Raw genomic sequence first — 20,264 nt, forward strand, 5'->3', positions numbered from 1 at the left:
GCCGGCCGCGGTGGCCATTGGAGGGTGAACCAACGGCAAAGGAAGACCTTTCTCTCTGTCTCTCTCTCTCACTGTCCACTCTGCCTGTAAAAAAAAAATGAGCATCTCAAATTTACATGGCTGAAAACTCAATTTCTGTCTTATCCATTTCTTTCCTTGTGGAATAAGGACTAAATCTTGACCTAAAGTAGGTTTTGCCTTTGTTCTTGATCCCCAAGATGTAATCTCTGGGCCCTTAGTATATTGTGCCTGACAGAATTGTCTTTTTCTGTAGCACCTGGGTTAGGACAGTCCAATACTCTGATTTAGGATGACATTAGCCACACTAGAGAAACCAAAAGTGTAATTTAGGAGTAGGTTGGGTCAGATAGTATGAGTCGACCTCCAGAGAGGCTGAGGACTAAAATGAGACACTTAGGCAATTACTCATGCCTGCATTATGGAACGCCAATAAAAATTCTGCAAACCAAGCTCAAGTGAGCTTTACTGGTTGGCAATACTCCATGTGCTTTGTCACACAAAGATGCTGACAAATTAATGTCTTGACTTCACAGGGAGAGGACATATGGATGTTCCATTTTGACACTTTTTTGGACTCCACCCTATGCAGGTTTCTCTTACCTTCTTTCAATTAATATCTCTTCTTGGTAATAAAACATAACTGTAAGCAAAACAGCCTTCAAGGGCCCTTTGAGTTCTGGTGAGTGCTGGAACAACAGAGTGGGCTTGGGAATCCCTGAACTTTGAGTTGGTAACAGAAGGCAATATTGTTTGTGGGCTTCTCCTTCCAGCTTTTCATTTGATTAAACCCTCACATTCCCCTATAAGTTTTTATCTGTATACCCTTGAGTGAACTATTTAAATGTACTCTGCTTTCCTTCCCCATCATCTTTCTCAGATGGTCTTGTGTCATCCTCATTAACCACGACTCCACCCCTTCTCATCTCCAGTCCCATCCCTTCCAGTATTCTCCTTGCCAAGTGCACTACAGCCACAGTCTCCCTTGCACAGTTGTGTCTGCCTACAGCATTCTTCCAGGTCTTCACATGACTTCAGTCCTCGCATTTTCAGGCTCTACTCACATGTTTCTCCTTGAGAGGCTTCCGTGACACACTCCCAAATAAAATTTCCTTCTAACAGTATGCTGAACTTGAACACTCTGATTTATTTTCTTCAGAACCTTTATTAGTTTATGAATGTAAATAGTCTATTTGAGAATCTATCTGTCTTAACTGGTTTCTCACTGGGATACAAATTCTGTGGAGGCATATGTTTTAGCTTTGTTTCTGGCATGTGGTGTGTGCAACATATATGATGTTTAATAAATAGTTGTTGAATCAAAAACTGAATGGCATATTGCATTCACATACATATTTCTAGATCCAGGCCCAGGACCTCTTACAGAGTAGAATGTCTATTAGTGTTTCTTGTTTGTTTGAAGATAGGGAGCAGCCAGAAAGTTCCTTATAGAAAGTTAACAGAATTCACTCTTAAGCTTTCTTTTCATGGCAAGCTAAAGAAAGATTCTCACTCTTGTAGTTCTGTGAGAAAAAAAGAGTAAATATTGCCCTTATGAAATGAGTGTACTTCTCATTGCCACAAATTTTTTCCCATCATGCATGAAATATGTAGACTATTGGGCATTGTAACTACAAAAAGACTCTAAGAGTTATCCTGAAAAAAATGAAACAAATTTCCAAAATGAAATAATTCACTCTTTGTGCTGTGCTTTGAATGTTTGCCTCCTCCAAACTCATGTTGGAATTTGCTTGCCATTGTATGAAGAGGTGGAACCTTTAAGACATGATTAGGTCATGGGGGCTCTACTCTCACTTGTGGGATTTGTGCCATTAGACAGCACGAGAGCAGCTCCCTCTTGACCTCTCTTGTCTTTCTACCTGATGCAGCAGGAAGACCCTCACAAGTTGCCAGCCCTTTAGTGCTGGACTCCCCAGCTTCTAGAACTATAAGAAATAGAATTCCGTTCTTTATAAATTTCTCAGTCTCAGATACTCTGTTACAGTAGCACAGAACAAAGATGTACTCTTTTACAGAATTCTAGTTTTAACATTAAACTGTGCAAACAGTTACATATTCTGTTCTATTTGCCTAAATTTGTGTCAGTTTATGTACATATTTGTGTTTATGATCTGCCTACTTATGAGATTTAGTCTGCCATGTTGATAAGAATATACTGAATCTAAGAGGGCAGTAATGGGGAAGCAGCACCTGCCCCTCCTGCTCTCAGCCTCTCCTACTCAATGTAGTAAGACCAGAAGGAGCTTGGCATTGCTTCATTACAACAAGAACCAGTACACACTGGCAGGAATATCAACAAAAATTTTTCTTTGAATTATGGGAAGGGAGGTTTCTGTGTCATGGTTCATTGGCTCTTATTTAGAAGCAGCAGACATTACTTTTAAGGGAAGGTCTGTAGCTTACTATTTGCAAGCAAAACCTTCCAGTAGTTACAAGTCATGACACTTGGTTTCATTCCAGTAAGTGGATTTATTAAGAGCAGAAGGAAAGAGAGGGAGTTTGAGGTGAAGAATATTAATGCAGAAATTAAGTTTAAAAAATGCCTGGGAAATGGGAAGTCAGAGATACCAATGAAGCCATTACCAGTCTGATTCACAGAGTCTCTAGATAGCTGACCCTTTTAGTTTTGTAAGTGCAAGATGGTTTTTCCATAGCAGAACAAGGACTGCTGTGGAGTCGTGAGACCTGGGTTCTTACTCTGATTTGCAGCTTTTGTTACTTAAGAAAAATCTTTTAACTTTTTGATATTTTTTTCGGCATGAATTATGAGATGTTAATATTTTTTATCTGCCTCCTTGGGTGGAAAAAATTGTAAGCAAGAGATATGTTGTGGAAGTGTCCTCAACTGTACAATACTATAATATAAAATATTATAAAAGACTTTTGTCTTCTTAGTGCCAAACTCAGCATTCTAAATAGTAGGCATATACTCAATTAGCAGAGTGCCTAGGACATAGTAACACAAAAGAAAATACTAGTTGCTATTTTTATCTTTTTTAATTTTTTTGACATGCAGAGTTAGACAGAGAGAAAGATCTTCCTTTTCCATTGGTTCACCCCCCAAATGGCCGCTATGGCCAGCACCCTACGGCCGGCGCACCACGCTGATCCAAAGCTAGGAGTCAGGTGCTTCCTCCTGGTCTTCCATGCGGGTACAGGGCCCAAGCACTTGGGCCATCCTCCACTGCCTTCCTGGGCCACAGCAGAGAGCTGGACTGGAAGAGGAGCAACAGGTACAGAATCCGGTGCCCAAACCAGGACTAGAACCCGGTATGCCGGCGCCACAGGCAGAGCGTTAGCCAAATGAGCCATGGCACCAGCCGCTATTTTTATCTTGATTATTATTATGCTATTCCTTCTTTAAGAGTGAGTGATTCCTTTGTTGGTATGTTATAAGCCAATAGTTAAACGAAAACTAACCCTTGTGTTATAGCTCTTAAAGCATGAGGCAAACATGCCTGCAGAATTTGCATGCAATATCTTCTCTTTTTCCAGTTTATTTCTTTTCAACTGTCTCTCCACAAGCATTCATTGCCTAGCAGAATATGTGGAAGTTCTTGTGCAAAGATAAAATATGTCTTGTCCTGACGAGGGCTAAAGTCCAGTAGTGTAAATCAGTGCTACCAGATCCTGTGATAGACGTGTGGACATAGCACAAATGAGACTTATTGAACCATAACACAACCATACATGGTGACTCTTAGTTTATCTTCAGCCCATTGTCATTAGCACTGACACACAGGTTGAAAGTTTACTTGATTTGATCTTAAGACAATCAGACTAGATGGTGTTTGGGTGACTTTCTCATGTAATAAATTTAATCTCAGCTGAAAGCAAGTTCAAGCAAGGGAGTGAATGCATTGTTTCACAGAAGTAGGGAATCTTAAGATTTATCTGGTTTTAGATGTGACTGGCTCTGGGGTTTAAATGTAGTTTTCATCTTCCTTCTGTTTCTTTTCCGTTTGTCTTCTGATTCTCTTCGTTTCTATCAGCTTTGCCTCCCTCTCTTTGTTGTCATTGTTCTTTCCTTGGAAAGGTCTGTTCTCTGTATCCACAGGAAGCTAGACCTTAACAGTCCCAGATTTCCATCCTTTCAGTTCATCAATCCCAGTGGAAAGAAAATTTTCGCTGTCCAATTTCAGAATTCAATTCTAGGAGGATTGTTATGAGCCTTCGTTCAGTCATGTGTTTACCTTCGGAATCATTGCCACTCCCAGGTGAATGCATGTGGCTCTACAGGTGGCAGGTCTGAGTTAAAAGCCTTCCTCATAGCCTAGCAGGTGGCATGGTGTTGTTCACCCTGACCAGGAGTTCCACAGAGCAATAGGGAACGGGCTATATCACGTTCTGCAAAGGAATGGATCCTAGATCAAAGCATCAATGTCTCCCCCAAATAGAAACACAATGATTATAATGATATCTCTGCAACACTATCAACACATGCATACCTAATGGGATTAGGTTAAGCTGTCAACTCCATACCTTTCCTAATTCTAGAAGCATCAACATACTTCTTATGGGAACTATTCTTTTGTCACTCCAACCCTATGGCTGGCAAAAGAACTACATTTTACAGATCTCACCTACTTGACTGCAGAGGCTTGATCTCATGGGCACCTGCAGTAAACTGGGTGGATCGGAGATCTTTCTTAGGCTTTCTGTGCATAGGAACTGTGAGGGCACGTTTAGGTACTTGTTGATGGCTGTCGCTCCCCCTCTTCGTGGAGGAACGACACAGGACCCTGCGCTGTTCTTTCGTCTGCTCGGCCCTCCCCGGGTTTGCTGCTGGTTCTTCCCGGGTTGGCTGCCGTCCTTCCACCTCCGTGGAAGGGCGGTTCCCCCTAGCCACTTTCCCCACTTCCGCAGGGGAGCGGCACACCGCCGGCCGGCTCTCTCGGGGGCTGCACAGGTGTTCCTTCAGATAGATGTTCCCGGTGCATGCTGTCTCTCTCCTCCTTTATAGTCCTCCTCCGCCAATCCTAACTTGGCTGCCCACACGCCGAGTACGCTGCTCTCCTCCAATCAGGAGCAGGATCAGCTCCTGGAGGTCATCACTCAAGTTGGCAAGAGGCAGCTGCGTAGAAGCTGTTTTCTTCTCTCCCAGCGCCATATTGTGGGAGAGCAGATGCATAGAATAAGTCTTAATTCCAGTAACTTAGTCCAGTCCGGGTTGCTCCCCACAGATGGCAGATACCAGAAAATGTCAAAGTGGAAATATGTTGATATGTTTCCTGATGTGTGGAGTAGGCTTGTCCATAGTTAGAATAAAGTAGAAATAAAAGACAGCATAGACCAGAAAAAGGGAAAGCCTGTGGCATTGGACCAATTGTGTTCTGTTATTGCTAAAGTTTAAATGTATCTTTTAAAAAAAGAGTTGTATATTCATCTGAAATGCAGAATCACACACACACACACACACACACACAGACCTCCCATCCACTGGTTCACTCCCCAGATGAATGTGGTGGCTGTGGCTGGGATAGGTTGAAGTCAGGAGCCTAAAACTCCATGTGGGCCTCCCACATGGCTGGCAGGGGCCCAAGTACTTGCAACATCATCTTCCACTGACTTCCCAAATTCGTTAGCAGGGAGCTGGATTGGGAATAGCGTGTGATGCTGGCATGGCTAGCAGTGGTTTAGGCCACTGCACCACAATGCTGGCTTCAAGTTAAGCTGTTCATCTTTGCCCTTCCTGTGGTTGGATTTTCACACCTTCTTGTTGACTTCTGGAGACACCCTCAGTCCTTTGACTTGAAAACAAGAGTCCTGACTAATTTATGTGTGAGTTAACCACTTAGAGGTTAAAGGAAGATCTTTATGAAAACAGGCTCTATCCCTAAGGCTATTACGGACCAGATTCAAAAGCTGAGTTCTAGAGAGACTCACAGAATTGTAAACGGGAGCTTCAATAGCTTAAGTGATTTTTCTTGTTCAAGGCCAAACCTTCAGCTAGTGATAGGGATTAATTACTTGATTCCTGTTCTTTATAACAAGTCCGTGCCATTCCCAAAACCAGGATTTCATTGGCATGGAAAGTGCTGTCCAATGGAAATGTAATGTGAGCCAGAAATGGAAACCATATGTAGAATTTTAATTTCTCAGAAGATAAAGTATAGGTAGATATATTAAAAATAAAAAAATACACAAATGATTTAGTTTAAATAGTATAGCTTACCTAAAGCCTCCAAATCCTAGTAACATTCCAAGTGTGCGGTAGCCACGTGGGCACAGCACTAGGACGGCACCACCTTAGAGGCACAGAAGCAGAGGATGTGCCCTGAGAGAGGAGGGTCCACGTCAGGATGCTCCCAGATACTCGGGAGCCAGGTGTTTACATCCCGCTGGCTGATAAAGACATTAAACGCATATAAAATGAATGAAAATTGTGTTGATCCTCTCTTTGTTCTTTAATGTCTTAAAGCTTAAGAACTTTCCCACTTTCCCATTGCCTTTTTTTTTTACTTCTACTGCTTTACATTTTCAATAGCACTTACTTAAATTTTTCTCCATTGCGCTAGAATCTGTTATTATGTACATTTTAGAAAATGATGAAATGATCATAACTATATACAGCCATTCTTTTTTTAGGATAAAAAATTACATTGAGGGTAACATCTCTTTCCTTTCAATGGTGAAGATTTACTAGAAGGTATGCTTGCAGATGGCAACTTAACTATTCAATAACTTTTTGTATATACTAAATTTAATTGTTTTCTTATCATATCTTTGTTAACAGGTGGAGTTGCAGTTAGGAAAATTAATTAATTATTTTTCTTCCCCCTTACATCTTTTTCTTTTCTTTTCTTTTTTTTTGACAGGCAGAGTGGACAATGAGAGAGAGATACAGAGAGAAAGGTCTTCCTTTTTGCCGTTGGTTCACCCTCCAATGTCCGGCACGCAGCTGGCGCAGCGTGCTGATCCGATAGCAGGAGTCAGGTGCTTATCCTGGTCTCCCATGGGGTGCAGGGCCCAAGCACTTGGACCATCCTCCACTGCACTCCCTGGCCAAAGCAGAGAGCTGGCCTGGAAGAGGGGCAACCAGGACAGACTCCAGCACCCCGACCAGGACTAGAACCCAGTGTGCCGGCGCTGCAAGGCGGAGGATTAGCCTAGTGAGTCGCGGCGCCGGCCTCCCCCTTACATCTTAAAAACCATTTTAGTTTATGCTGTTTTATATCATGGAAAGAAACACTTTACATAATGATATCTTTGTAATAGTTAAGAAATAGGCAAAGGATCTGAAGACAATTCTCAAAGAGGAAATACAAATGGCCAACAAATATATGATGCCTTTAAAAGGATTTACTGAAGCTGCATATCTAAATTGCTCCTCTCTTTCTTATCACCACAATTCCTTGAAGCAGAATTCAGGACGAAATATAATGACAGTCTTCATTCATTCATTAATTCACTAAGAAGGCTTTCCATTCATAGATAAGTTCCTTCAGAAATGTTCATCGCTCCAGTCTCCGCCTCCATTGTTGCTGGCGTTCTTCTACCTGTCTGCTCTCTTCTCTTATAAGGACACCAGCCATATTGGATAAAATACCTTCTCTACTCCATAATAAATATGACCATATTTTAATTAATTATATCTGCAACAGGACTGCTTCCGAGTTAAAGTCACATTTGAATTCCTGGGAATTCACACTTCAATATTTCTAGCATACCTGTCTCCGTTCTTGATATTTATCAAGCATAAATATTTATTAAATATCTGAAAAGCCCAAGGTATGGGCTTACTTGTTGAGGAAGGATCAAAAAAAGTATACACTATTGGTAGGATTAAAAGATGTATTTTCACAAAAAAAAAAATCAGTGATACACAGTTTGAGGTTGGCAGCAGTACATGTGAGAAGGAAAATCCTCAAGAAGACATCAAGTTCTAGAGCTTAACAGAGAAGATAGGGCTGGAAACAGACGGGGGTAATGTCCACAGAGGGGAGGGTGAAGCTATGAGCACGGGTGGGAACTCTCGTGGCTAAAGGCATAACATGAAGAGATTTAGCCTTCTATAAAGAAGACCCTACTAACGTCAGTCTGAAAGGGAAGAGACCACAGCAGTGAGACGAAGAGTAAAAGAGAACAGGAAGCAGAAAAACTGTTCAATATTATGTCACATTTTGTTTTAAATCTTTGCCAAACAAATGGCTAAAACTTATACACTGCTATAGTTTTAATGACCTGTGACTATTTTAAAATTTACTGTGTATGAGTTAAGTTTAATGTCTTTTCATTGGATTATTGTTTATGGCCCTTGCTTATATTCCTGCTGAACTATGGTATTCATACTTGCTGAAATCTTTATTTAATTGAAGATAAGGCCTTTGATAATCATATAAATTTAAAATTTGTTACATCAAAAATAATAAAGTATTGAGTTTTAAAAACTCAGATTTTTTGTATTTTTATTTTTTTTAAAAAAAGATTTATTTATTTATTTATTTGAAAGAGAGAGTTACAGGGAGAAATGGGGAGAGACAGAGAGAAATCTTTTATCTGCTGATTCAATCCCAAATGCCTTCAATAGCTGGGGCTGCTCTAGGCCAAAGCCAGGAGTCTGGAACCCCATCTGGGTCTCCCATGCGGGTGGCAGGGACCCAAGTACCTTAGCGATTGCATGCTGCCCTTCGGCGTGTGTATTAGCAGGAAGCTGAAATCCGAGAAGGAAGAGCTTGGACTCTAACCCAGGTGTTCAGGTATGGGATACAGGTGTCCCAAGCAGCTGCTTAACCACTGCACCAGACACCCACCCTGAGAGGTAGAATGTCCTACCTCTCAGGTAGAAATCATGAGTACATGGTTTTAGTGGGTGGCAGCGGCAGAAGTTTGACTGCAACTTGAATTTAATTTGGTCCTGTGGAAGCAAAGCTGTACTTTAAAGACCTCAAAATGGTGCTATGGAACAAAACTGGGCTTATTCATAAAGAGCTACCGTAAGTGTTATTCCTGGTATCAATGAGATTCAAGCTCACTTTCTAAAATTTCAACCTTGAATCAATTAATCTACTCTTCAAATGTTTCTTGAGTGGTTATTATGTGCAGGCATTCTTGTATGTGTGGGGCAGAACACGGGACAAGGAGGACATGATTCATGTTGCCATAGCACTTCTGTTCCAGTAGGGGAGACAGACAGTGTGCAAGAAATTGAATATATATGGAATATAATTTTCCATCCTGATAAGAGCTATAAAGAAAATCCATATGGGATTTAAAGTTCATGAGTGACAAGGGAGATGTGGGAAATGTAATGAGCTAAGATTGTATTTTTTCCAATTAGGAGTCAAATGCAATCAGTACATTTAGTCTACTTCAGCCACGCACCCAGATATTGCAGAAAGCACTGAACTGAATTCAAAGAACTAATTGTGGGGTTTTGGCCAGTTTGTTTAAATTTTTTTTCTGTGTCCTTTAGGGGAAATGATGGAATTAGGCAGGGATTAAACTTTGTGATCCTCTGTTGTTGCTGAATCATAGCGTAGTAACTCTTCATCCTATTTCGATGTCAACCACAGATTTCACACTGTGTCTTTTGTGTCCTACCTAGTCTAAAAGTATTATGAACATATTGACATTGATAGTTTGTGATGTGCTAAAATAATTGCCATATTTTAAACATACATGATTTAAAATCTCAGTGAGGAGAATTGAATTTTAGTATTATCTGTAGTTTATAAATGAAGGCAGGATGTAATGGATGATAAGAAATCACAAGAGAAGTAACTCCTTTTACTAGGTGTTAGATGTTTTTCAGTTAATTAGCAACAGATGCCATGCTGACTCTAAAACAATGGCTGGCTCTGTCATGGTCTTTAGAAGAATAATTACTTTCAAGTGTGGAGGTGATGCCCATTTAAAACTTCTTGTTGTAAGGGCATCCGTCCAACACAAGGCCTGCAGCAGTGTTTAAGACCAAATATTTTTGAGTTTTTGATTCTGGAGAATTAGTTTGATATCAGACACATTTATAGTTTTGAAAAAAGCTAGCTGGAGAAAGAGCACATTTTGGATTCAAAGATCACTGTTTCCCAAGACTGCTGGCTTTTTGAAATGAGCTATTTGCTTTTGAGAGAGAGAGAGAGAGAGAGAGAGAACCTGGCTGGCAGACACTTTAAGAAACAAAATCATTATTGGGTTTTCATGTCTAAAGTGTGGCAGATTTCATCCAGATATTTCACTTTGTATGGCCTTGTGTTTTTAAACCCTGCTGTAAATTGAGGGCTTCAGAAATGCCATCTCCAGTGTAGATGATGATACTCTGATGGAGAGAGGAATTGGCAGACTTCTCTGCCTTGGTGAATTCACGGTGAGGATAAAGCCAGACAGTGTGCTGTGCACCCCCAACCGTTCCCCAGCATCTACCAGAACATACTGTCACATGATGGCGCCAAGAAAATAAGGTCAATATGCATCTAAATAAGTTACAAAAGACCCTCGCTGTGCAGTAGGCAGCCAAGCCTGGAGGAGCCTGCTGAAGTTGAGTTATCGCCAAATGTACTGGCTCTGTGGGGGAACTGCCTTCCTTTCTTCACTACCGTTCTTTCCTTCTTCCACTGCCATCTTTGCTGACAAGATTCAGAGTGACGGTGGCCTGCAGCGTCATCAGTTAAGACAAGCAGAGCAAATTGACAGCTACTATCACTGTAAGCCTGTTGACTTTTCTGCCCGACTTCTTTTGGAAAGGAACAAGAGGGCCCAGGTAATGTGTGCCTCATTCTCTGATTTAAATTGTCCAATGCATCTTCTCTATTGACCTGTTGATTATGTTGGTTATGCTGCCCTTGATTGCCTGAGGCTGCAGCGATAGGCTCACAGAAGCAGATAGAAATACATAGCCGTGACCGCAAGCGCTCACTCATATAGCTGAGGCTTAACCGTCCCAAGTGTCAAGCAGATCCCATTTGACTTTGTTGTAAGGTTTTATGTGTGTTCATGACAGATGTTCAGGGAGATTATCCTTTTCCATCTCTACTCTGCCTCCTTGCAACTAGCTCATGTATGACTTGCACTAAAATAGAAGCTCTTTTTTAAGTAGATGAAGCTTGAGGCCTTCAACAGTACAAAGTCAACATTCTACTCATCAAGCATTTGTTACCCCCAACAGATGGATGCTCCTTTCTATTTGGCCACTAGCAGGCTGCCCTGCAAGTCCTGTTTGGCTTTTTATGCCAAGAGCTACCTGATGCCAACCAGAGGCAACTTCATAGCTACTTTATGTCTGGCGGAACTTTCAGATCTTGTCCCCTGTAACGATTGCATACTGAATGGGAAAGATTTTTTGATGTGTATTTACTTTGTCGCTAATCTCCCTTCAGGGGTTTAAAAGTGAACAGGCATAATAAAATGCTTCTTGCTGTTTCTCTTCAAATTTAAGGATTGACTGCACCACATGTTTTCCTCTAGATTTATTTGGTTATCTCTAGGGGAAGGCTTTTCTCTCCGAAGCTCTCAATTCACAGTGGTAGTTGAAACACATTCTGTGTGACACAGGAATTTCTCAGTCACATTCTGACACCATCTTATGTCAGATAACCTTCTGTAAGATTGGAAAAAGGGAAGGAACAAGGGCATGAGAATCTCTTTGGAAAATTCCTCAAAGCAGGAAGTTATAGATCTATTTGAGCTAGTGACTAGTGTTTCTTGTCTGTTTCTAGTCTGTCTTGTTTCTTATTTCTTATGAAAAGGTCCCTATTCTCTGATTCTTTCTTATTTGTTTGCATTTTTTATGTTAAAGAAAAGATATGTTCAGGCACTTCCAATATGGTGCACACATTTAAACATTAATTTTTTCCTATGAAAATAATTTTATGATGAAAAAATCAGGCCATTGCAAAAAGAAGGAATGCTTTTATAATTTCAGTATGTTCCTTGGAATGCTCAGGAGGCAAATTAAGAGTATCTCATTGCCACTGTTGGTGATCACTTGAGATACAGAGCTGAGCTGAACAGGGAGTAATTAGGTAGAAGCCTCATCAACCGTCTGAACCCTGTTTCTCATGAAGCACCCTGGTTGCCATGGGAGTGCTGCACTGTACACGTTCCGAAAGTGTGAGTGAAGTTAAGAATCCTTATCTTGGAAATTCACAATAATATGGGACAGTAAAATCATCCGAGTCAGCCCTTCCCATCTAGTAGTGGATAACACTGAAGTTTAAAGGAGCTAAAGGATTTGTACAGTCACAAGACAAATTAGCAACTATGTAGACCTCAAACTTTTTAAAAAATTACTTATTCCTCTAGATACTAAAGATAATAATTCTCAGAAGAAATTATTAGAGGTCTCAGTACAATGTTAGTCCAAATTTGACACTTCTGAACTGATAAATTGTATAGATAAGCAACAGATCCATACAAATCCATGTGGTTTGATCATTTTTCTCAACATTAAGTCCCTTTGTTTTTTATCTTCTTACTCATAAATTCAGCGTGGTTCTAAGTAAAATCAAGCCGTTGCCTTCTGAGAACATGTACTGGAACCTGTGTTCTAGGAAGACACAATATTGTCAGGGCTATGGGGGACACAGAGGGATTAGATATCATGTGCCCTGTCCCCAAAGCACTTAAAATTAATTTTGAGAAATGTGAAGTTTATGGTAAACAATTAAGTAATAATCCAAATGGCATATAATACATGATCAAATTTATGCAAGCCTGAGAAGGCTTCTTGGAGAAGATGAGATTCAGATCTTAAAGGAACTGCAGGATCTCATTGGCCAGGAAAAAAATGAAATAATATTACGTGGTTAAAACTCTGCCAAACAAGACTCAATTGTGGCTCCACAGCCTTGTGGTCCAAGAGAATCCTCTCTATTAAATTTCCAAATTTAGAAATTGATTTCCTTGGACTTAGTTTTCGAAGAATTATTAGAAAAATCAATCTGCTGGTTTATTTGAATCCCATATGGTTAATGTTCAGATTAAATGAAGGATAAATTATAATATTCAAAGTTATTCAATGAACTAAAAGACTGTGAGGATCATCTTTCTCTTCATGATTTACTCCATCTTCATTGGTGTGATGATGTGTTTTTCAAGAGTGTGAGATTAATGAGTTAATGAGTTCAATCTATACATTAGCCAGTTAGTTTCACTTGATTTTATGTGCATTGTTTGTAGACCAAACAGCTCATCAACATGTACTTTTAACGAAAATGCACTTTAGGTAATGGGATACAAACAGCTCAATGACAAGGAATTATCACTGTTATAGACAGTTCCCACCAATGGTATGTAAAGAGAGGAAAACTTGGCATTAAACCTAGAGGAAAACCTAGCACAGTAACAGAAGCAGGCAATAGTATAATTCCTAGAGAAGAAAAATGGCAAATCACCATGAATTCAAAAGGTCTACTATGTTATATACCAAACACACCTGCTGTTGTTATGGATATGAACTTCCATTGAGCCTGTTTGCTCTTGAACATGGGACCAAGTTTCCATGATGATAAACTCTTTGAAGAATTGAAAAGACATAAATAGCCTGTCAATAAAAGCAGCTAGCCATCTCCCCCAGGTCAACTTTATGAGGCCTTGTTTGTGTGTGTTCTGCTTAAGGAAGTCTAAGTAGGTACCAAAAATATTGTGTATAGGAGTGGAATTCACATGTTGGGGTTCAATGATTGTTTATAGCCCTTGTCTCTACTTTTGAGGAACAATGTTCTTGGTTTTTATTTTTTACCCCCTTCTATTTGTTGAACTCTTTACTTAGTGTATGGTTAATCTTTTTTTTTTTTCTTTTGGAAGAATGGAACACATTTTTAAATGCACATACAAGTAAAACATGCAATCTGGAAAACTTACATTTAAGTCAAATGTTGACCAAACTTTAATTTGCAAGAAACACACCCGTTCGTTAAGGCAAACCAAAAATTTAAGTTAAGTTATGACATAGACTGGATGCTTTAAATCTCATCTTCCAAATTCATGTTATAAAAAAAAAGGTTGTTAATTTATGTCATCAACACACTTAACAACCTGTTAAAGAGATAAAAAATTTGTAAACTTTCATATATTGTAACTTAATTTATTTAAGCTAACATTGAAAGCTGCTATGCATATGTGATTGGTTGGGTGCTGGGAATATTGAATGATTAAGGCACAAATCAGGGTCTGGTGCTGTGTCATAGTGGATAAAGCTGCTGCCTGCAGTGGCAACATCCAATATGGACACTGGTTCGAGTCCCAGCTGCTCCACTTCTTATCCAGCATCCTGCTAATGCATGTGGGAAAGCAAGAGAAGATGGTCCAAGTCCTTGAGCCCCTGCACCCACGCAGGAGACCAGGAAGAAGCTCCAGGCTCCTAGCTTCTGATCAGCCCAGTTCTGGCCATTGGGACCATTTGGGAAGTCAACCATTTGATGGAATATGTCTCTCTCTCCCTCTCTGTCTCTCTGTCTCTCTGTCACTCTCTCTGCCTCTGCCTCTCTGTAACTCTGCCTTTAAATAAATAAATCTTTAAGTAAATAAATCTTAAAAAAAGAAAGACACAGACCATATCATCTAAGGATTTATTATATTACAAGTTCAAATCTAGGCCATGTATACATCATTCTTGTTTACAGATAAGTAAGCAATATATACAATTAACTAAGGTAAAATAGCTACACTGTGTCACAGTTCAGTCACATAGCAAGCCACAAGACTTGAGGAAATAATTAGTTATTAGAACAATGTGAATTAATTCATCTTTGCTTAACAATAATGACTAGATTGTTAGACTTGACAAAGATAAAGACCAATAAGAACTGAATACTCAGATTTAGTTGAGCGGTATAGGGAACTTGTGTGTTTGCGTATGTGTGTGTGTATATATATATATATATGTACACATATATACACACATGTAAATGCTCCAGATTGCTTATGATTGGTAAAAAAAAAGGAATGGAAAAAACTAAGAAAAAGAAACAAAACATGATGGCAGTGTGCTTGGAGCACTATTTTATTTTTATCTATGCATTCATATCAATTTATCTTTCTCTATACGACTGTCTCATATCTACCACAAAATAGATACTTAAAGTTCAAAATTGTTTTTTATTTTAAATGATAATCACGGTGAAAGCCAGATAACTATGAACTGGAATAGCTAGGCAGAAAACCTCTAGGAAGAGGATAAGCCACTCAAGTCATCTTTGGAAACCAAGTGGGGTTGATTGAATAGGTGGCAGGAGCTAGTGTATGGCTAATCTTATTAGTATAAGGTAACCTTAAAGTAGATCATTGTAAATATTAAGAGAGAGGATGAGAGAGGAAGGATGAAGACATGGTGGGAGTGTGGGCAGGAGGGAGGGAAAGCTGGGAACATCACTATATTCCTAAATCTGTATATATGAATTACATGAAATTTTTTTTACCTTAAATTAAAAAAGAAAGACTATTTATTGGTTGTAAAAATCAAGCTGGAAGCTTGGCTTTCTCTCCCTTTTCTTCTGATGGCATCTTCAGGCCCTGGGTTGAATAATGACTGGAGCCAACCACTAAGCTGGTCCCCAGTGTTCCCCTCTGGTGTTCATGTCCTTGTGTAATCCTCTCTCCTGGAATACAGTTGGGGTCTATGACTTCATTCTAATGACAGCGCAGAGAATGGTATGGATGTTATATAAGACTGTCGTTTTTTCTTTTGCTAGCAGACTCTCTTTTTTATATTTTATTTTATTTAATGAACATAAATTTCCAAAGTACAGCTTATGGATTACAATAGCTTCCCCCCCACAACTTCCCTCCCACCCACAACACTCCCCTCTCCCACTCCCTCTCCCCTTCCATTCACATCAAGATTCATTTTCAATTATCTTTATATACAGAAGATCAATTTAGTATATATTAAGTAAAGATTTCAACAGTTTGTACCCACACAGAAACACAAAGTGTGAAATACTATTTGAGTACTAGTTATAGCATTAATTAAACACCTAAGAGTAATTGTGTATTAATTACAGAGTTCAACCAATAGTTTTAAGTAGAACATAAAAAATACTAAAAGGGTAAAGTATTAAGTTTTTTTTCTTTTTCTTTTTTTGTTTGTTTTATAGTTTTTTTTATTAATAAATGTGAATTTACAAAGTGCAACTTTTGTATTTTTGTGGCTCCCCCCCCCAACCTCCCTCCCTCCCATGGCCCTCCCCTCTCCCACTCCCTCTCCCATCCCACCCTTCATCGAGTTTCATTTTCAATTACCTTCATATACTGAAGATCAACTTAGCATATACTAAGCAAGGATTTCAACAGGCTGCACTCACACAACCGCACAAGGTATAGGGTATTGTTCGACTAGTAGTGTTGTTCACCAGGATCTTTCATTTAGATTGTTTTTTGCCACCGTGTCATGGCTTTCCATGCCTGTGAGACTCTCATGGACCTTTTAGTCAGATCCGAATGTCCCAAGGGTTGATTCTGAGGCAGGAGTGCTGCCATTCTATGAGTCTGCTGTGTGTCCTGTTTCCCCCGCAGGATCATTCTCTCCCTTTTAATTCTATCCTTCATTATTTGCTTACACTGGTCTTATTTGTGAAATCTCATCGACACTTACCCTATCTTTTTGATCGGCTGTGTATTTATACTTATCACTTTACCAAGTGCGTTGGCATTGGTACCTGCTAGCAGACTCTCACTGCCATGTTGGGCACCCTCATATGGAAAGACAAGGAGCTTAGAGCAATCGCTGCCTGACATGCAGCAGAGAAATGGGACCATCAGTCCAACCTTCTACAAGAAACTGAATTCTTCCAATAACTGGGTGCATTTGGAAGGGGATTCTTCCCCAGCTGAGACTTGTGGTAACTTAAGCAAACCCACCATCTTGACCACAGCCCTTGGAAAGATGTGAGCCAGAGAACACCAGTAAGCCACGCTTGGACTCTGGATCTGTGGAAACCATGAGACAATAAATATGAGTGATGTAAAGCCCATTTTTGGCAATTTGCTCCACAGCAATAGATAATTAATGCACTGCTTGTTGTCAGTTGTGATTGGATTGGTAGCTGTTCTTTGGAGTTTAACGGTCTCTGCACTGGGCCCCTTCATAAGCACTCTTAGATAGAAGTGAAAGAATAAACTCTGATCTCTGTACAGTGTTCCACACTGCCTTCTGCTGTCAGTTTTAGCTTTGTGTTTCCAACATTTCACCTGCAACGACTGAGGCTGGAAGCCGAGCAGCAGTACATCTGGAGGAGCTTAGCTGTAGGAATCTGAGAATAAGGGATAGTCTCTCCTTGCAAACATCAGAGGATGGAAATTTGATTCCTTAATTTAAAGGTTAATAAAATGTCTATTTCTTAAAGTATTCCTCCTATGACCCTTAGCGGCTTTTACTGCTCCTATATGTGTGAGACACAGAAAACCTCAATCAAGGGGCTAGCCCTGTGGCACTGGCATTTCCTATGCGTGCCGGATCTTCATGTCCTGGCTACTCCACTTCCCATCTAGGTCTCTGCTAATGCTCCTAGCAAAGTAGTGGAAGATGGCCCAAGTGCTTGGGCCTCTGCACCCACGTGAGAGACCGGGAAGAAGCTCCTGGCTCCTGACTTAGGATCAGAGCCCGGCTCCAGCCATTGGGGGAGTGAACCAGTGGATAGAAGTCCTCTCTCTCTCTCTCCTCTCAAATAAATAAATCTTAAAAAAATACTCAACCAAAAAGTAAAGAAACATATTTGGCATAATATGGTTTATTTATAAATTAGTAACCTGGAACTTCAGCTTTTATAACAAACTGGTTCAAAGTTATCCAAGTCGGAAATCCTAGTAAAATATCTACTTAAATTAGTCTAAAAATTTTCCAAGGCAAAGTGCAGTGAACTTGAATGCTGAACGTGGGAGCCTCCTGACTTTATACTGGCATTAGTTTGAAGCTTTCTAGCTACTATTTTTCAGAATGAAGCCTGACATAGATTATAGGTTGTTTTTTTTTTTTTTCTATCCCTTAAGTTTTTTTTTTCCTTTCCAATTGCTCTCCTGAGAGAAAATGAATGTATGACAGGAGAGACAAGCATGAAACCTCTCATAATCCAGGCCTGTGTTCTCAAGGGATTGCCCTTGACATATGAGACTGCTCATTGAGTCTTTCCTGCAGTTTATTTATTTGACCACCTTCCCCCAGCTTTAAATGCCTCCATTAATCAATACTGAGCTTCTCTACACTGAGTCTGCAGAGCTCATCAAGATGAGAAATTTTTAATTTAATAAGTTCTTTAAAATCTCAGATATATACATAACCCTTGGAGAAATAGCAGATCTATTATTGGCCAATGACATATCCACTGACAACTGAGTTTTATTTTTGTTCTCTGCTTTGGAATTACCGATGGGATTGTGGTAGGAATTCAAGTATTTATTTAGAAACTTATGAAAGAAGTTGAGATTCTTCAGGAGTTTCAGGCAAAAGGCATAATTCATTCTTTGTTCATTTTCTCCATCATACAATGAATATTTGAACTCTTACTGGGTTCCAGGAACTATGCACTTGGCTCTTGGGCTTTAATGTAAATGAAACTGCCCCTGTTGATAAGGAATTAGCAGTAGGGGAGGATGAGGTAGGCAGTCAATTACAACGGAACTTGATAAAAGCTACAAGTTTAGGGACATCTATCCCTGTGTGTCAGGAAAGACATCATGTTATAAAAAGAAAAAGAAAATAAAAACCAAAGAAACCTACTAATAATGCATCAGACTATGAAACCCAAACTAAACCTTGACAGCCTGCACAGTGGGCATATTCTGTTTCAGTTACACTGGCAGAAGTGTGAGTAAGCCCAGGGGACAAAGCAGAGATGCATGGGAGGAAGGGGAAAGGCCTGAACACTTACTGGCCATCAGAATTTTATTCTTTATGCTACTATTCTTTCCATACATATACAGTTTAAATTTTACTTTATGTCTGAGATGGAGTGAATTTTAAATTAATGGATATAATATGTTTTGATACTGCAGAACCTATAGAAGAAAATACTATTCATTCAATAAATATTTTTGAGTACATACCATACACTGATTTAGAAAGGATATAGATACTGTCTTGTAGTTGGGAGATATGTAATATCGAAGACATGAATAAAAAAAAAAAGGAGAGAATGATCCAACATGGGAAGTGAGATGCACAGCAGACCCATAGAATGGCAGATGTCCTAAACAGCACTCTGGCCTCAGAATCAGCCCTTAAGGCATGCGGATCCAGCTGAAAAGCCCATGAGAGTATTTCAGGCATGGAAAGCCAAGACACTCTGGGGGAAAAAAAAAAAAAAAAAAAAACTAAATGAAAGATCTCCGCGAGTGAGATCCCAGGGGAAAGAACGGGTCATCAAAGAAGGAGGTACCTTTCTCTGAAGGGAGGAGAGAACTTCCACTTTGACCATGGCCTTGTCTAAATATGATCAGAGTCGGTGAACTCAGGGGGCTTCCATAGCCTTGGCAGCTCATGACAAGAGCCTAGGGTGATTACTGATGCCATAAACAAGAGTGTCAATTTGTTAAGTCAACAACAGGAGTCACTGTGCACTTACTCCTCATGTAGGATCTTTGTCCTTAGTGTGCTGTACATTGAGATTTAATGCTATAACTAGTACTCAAACAGTAATTTTCACTTTATGTTTCTGTGTGGGAGCAAACTGTTGAAATCTTTACTTAATGTGTGCTAAACTGATCTTCTGTATATAAAGAGAATCGAAAATGAATCTTGATGTGAATGGAAGGGGAGAGGGAGAGGGAAAGGGGAGGGTTGCAGGTGGGAGGGACGTTGTTGGGGGGAAGCCATTGTAATCCATAAGCTGTACTTTGGAAATTTATATTCATTAAATTAAAGTTTAAAAAAAAAGAATGTATGTTAGACTCTAATATAAGGAGTTTTTTAAAAAAAAAAACTTTTAAAAAGTTTAACAGAAACACTTTAAAAAGTTTAACAGAAAAATAGAATTAAAAGATGTTTCTTTTGATGCTAAAATTTTTAAATTTTAAAATTTTTAAATCTTTGCAATTTTTTCATAGCCAGCGCCGCGGCTCACTAGGCTAATCTTCCGCCTAGCGGCGCCAGCACACCGGGTTCTAGTCCCGGTCGGGGCGCTGGATTCTGTCCCGGTTGCCCCTCTTCCAGGCCAGCTCTCTGCTGTGGCCAGGGAGTGCAGTGGAGGATGGCCCCAGTCCTTGGGCCCTGCACCCCATGGGAGACCAGGAGAAGCACCTGGCTCCTGCCTTCGGCACTCTTACAGGCCACTCTGCCTGTAAAAAAAAAAAAA

The sequence above is a fragment of the Oryctolagus cuniculus genome, chromosome 10, assembly GCF_051225735.1.
Source record: "Oryctolagus cuniculus isolate XC-2025 breed Fujian yellow rabbit chromosome 10, ASM5122573v1, whole genome shotgun sequence".
NCBI classification, from domain to species: domain Eukaryota; kingdom Metazoa; phylum Chordata; class Mammalia; order Lagomorpha; family Leporidae; genus Oryctolagus; species Oryctolagus cuniculus.